Here is a 3,286-nt window from a genome sequence, read left to right as displayed (position 1 = left end):
GCATGGGAAATGACTAAAAAACATATATGAAAAATAAACTATTAAGGACAATTAAGTAAATTTATAAATTTCGGGGATTAGTGAAGACCGGACGGGGATCCCCGCTCGGGTCCCGCGCCTGCCTTAGGAGAATTTTGCCCCACGCCCCATCCCCGCAGGAAAAATTTTTCACCATCGGATCTCCATTCGGGACAATCCCCGTAGGGATCCTTGCGTCTCGAAAAGTTTTGTCATCCGTACTTCCTATATTATATGTACTAACTTAGTATATATAACAAAAGTGATGGAGTTGGTTTTGGGTGCCGAGCTTGAAATCATTGGGCTATGCAAATGCTCGAAGACGCTAAGTGTCAAAACGAGCATTAAGTGCCTGTGACGTGTTAAATATTTTTTTTCAACTTCGAAGATGTTAAACACTGGTTTGGGCGTCAGGTGTCAAGTACAATTAATTGGGTTTTATAAGTAATCAAAAAATATATAATTTAGTAAAAAATTCAAAATTCAAAATATAATTAGTTAAAATATAAAAGGTAAATAACGTAAAAATTTTAAGAATACAACAGTAATTATAATAAAAGACGTAAAAAGAGAATTTAAAGCCAAGAACTTAAAATTTCTTTTCACAAAAGACCTAGAGTAAGGTAAAAGAAGTGAAGAAGGATCAACTAAGATACGAAAAGAAAAAAGAAAAGAGTAAATGAAATATAAGGAAACAGAAATAGAGAATTGATGAAGTCTAGAGTCTAAGAGTTAGAAGTCAATTGAAATAGTTTCGGCCATGAGACTTAAGAACTGAGTTTGAAAACAAAAGAGATAAATAAAAACTTTGAATAATGAATGGAATAACTAAGAATGTTAAACGAGTGATTGAATATTTGACAAGGTCGAGGGTTTCGTTCTGCTTGCTCAGTATTTGAGTGTTTTGGTGGAGACACCTACAAATTGAGAATTATTTTTCAGATATAAGGTATAATCAATATAATTTAAAGTCAACTGTAATGGCTATGGTGTAGGCCTATTACAATTTACAGTCAAATGTAATGGTTTCGGCCATAAGGCTTATATGCAACTGTATGCATATGAAAAGTCATATCTGGGACTTGTATCCAGGTAATGTCGAGTTGCAGGGTGTAAGCCGATATGTGAGCTCATGATCTACATAGGGCAGACATGCATCATACTTGTTTGTGCAGACATGCATCATACTTATTTGTTGATGACTTACATCATCTACCCTTCTTTCTTGCATAAAGAGGACCATAAAAGAGGACCATAAAAGAGCATAAATCTCATTTGATCATTGCAATTCATGCATTATTTGATGAATATTATGGTACATTACTTTGAGAAGAGTTGTGCTGAATTTCAGGTGAAAAAGACATCAAAAATGGGAAGGAAGCAGTAAAGAAGCTGGGCGTGTGAAACTGGCGTGCCACTTGGAGCAAACGCCACAAAAATGCACTGGCGTGGCACGCCAGTACTGAAATCCAGAAGGAAGTCTCAAGTATTCACAAGGGGAGTAGCACGCCAGACCCTGGGCGTGCCACGCTAGTACAAAGTTCCAGAGAAGCAACAATGGAGGACACTAAAGGGGCGTGGCACGCCTAAACCATCATCTACTGTGGGCGTGCCACTTGAGCCAAGGGGTGTGGCACGCCAACTCACTACTCCAGGGGGAACCATCACATGGGCGTGCCACTTAGTATTGAAGGCGTGGCATGCCAGCCCCAAAAAGTCACTTAGGCGTGCCACTTGAGGAACCAGGAATGGCACGCCAAGGTTGAGAAGTCTACAACTGTATGGGCGTGCCACTTGAACAGTATGGCGTGGCACGCTGGTACAAAATTTCAGAGAAATGAGTTGAAGGCCATATAGGTCTGGGCGTGCCACTTGGTATCGAAGGCGTGGCACGCCAGACTCTCATTTTCACTTTGGCGTGCCACTTGAGCAACCAATCATGGCACGCTAATGCACAAAGAGGCCAAAGCAAGAGCTGGACATGTCACTTGGTATCGAAGGCGTGGCACGCCAGCTGCTGGAACCAAGGCAAGATCAAGGGCGTGGCACGCCAGCCTCTAGGCATGGCACGCTGGTACAAATTTCCAGAGAGAATGAATGAAGCCAAACACATGGGCGTGCCACTTGGTGTCGAAGGCTTGGCATGCCACCCACTATTCCTCACTTAGGCGTGCCACTTGAACCCCAGGCGTGGCACGCCATTGTCATTCAGAAAGCAAGAGCCATTGGGGCGTGCCACTTGAGTTTATGGCGTGGCACGCTAAACAGAAGGATCACTTGCCTCCAAAGGGCGTGGCACGCCAGACCTTGGGCGTGGCACGCCAGACCTTGGGCGTGCCACGCTAGTTCAACTTTCCAGAGAGCTTGATCAAGCGTACAATAAGGGCGTGGCACGCCATACCCTGGGCATGCCACACTAGTTCAAGTCTCCAGAGGCAAGAAGAAGAGGAAAAGGCTAGGGCTTGCCACTTAAGCTCGAAGGCGTGGCACGCCATGCTACATGGGCATTAAGAGACCCTGGGCGTGCCACTTTAGCTCGAAGGCGTGGCACGCCAGGGGTGTTACTAAAGAAGAGCGTGCCACTTGAGGGACTGGGCGTGGCACGCCAAGCCAAAAGTACTGAAGAAGGGGTTAAGCAGTTAGGAAGACTAGTTTTGGATTCACTTTTACACTTCATCATCTTCTTTACTTTGGAATACTTTTCTTTGAGCTATGATTAGCTAAATTCCCCCTCATTGAGAGAGGGAGCTCTGTTGTACTTAACGGACAAAGCCAGAATTGAAGGAGCACGTGACACGCCACTAAAGCGCCAGCCACACGCCAGCTGGGAAGTCATGCTTATTGAGTTTCTTTTCCCTCTAAATTGTAATTTTCCTTTTTTACTTTTGTAATTCTTTTATTTCTAGAGTTAGGAGTAGTATAAATACCCCCAAGAAGTACTGAAGAGGGGGTTAAGCAGTTAGAGAGACTAGTTTTGGATTCACTTTTACACTTCATCGTCTTCTTTACTTTGGAGTACTTTTCTTTGAGCTATAAGTAGCTAAATTCTCTCTCATTGAGAGAGGGAGCTCTGTTGTACTTAATGGATTGATGATAGTGAAATTATTCTTCTCTTCATCTTCTCTTTGATTTGCTAGAAGGAATTTCATTTCTAATGCTTACTGTTCAATTATCTTGGGAAAGAGATTGAATGCAAAATGGGTTTCATGGGAACCTTGGGAAAGGAAACATGAAACCATGCTTGAAATCCCTTCTCACATTTGAGTAG

The sequence above is a fragment of the Arachis ipaensis genome, chromosome B06 (assembly GCF_000816755.2).
Source record: "Arachis ipaensis cultivar K30076 chromosome B06, Araip1.1, whole genome shotgun sequence".
Classification (NCBI taxonomy): domain Eukaryota; kingdom Viridiplantae; phylum Streptophyta; class Magnoliopsida; order Fabales; family Fabaceae; genus Arachis; species Arachis ipaensis.
Note: the sequence above shows the minus strand (reverse complement) of the source record.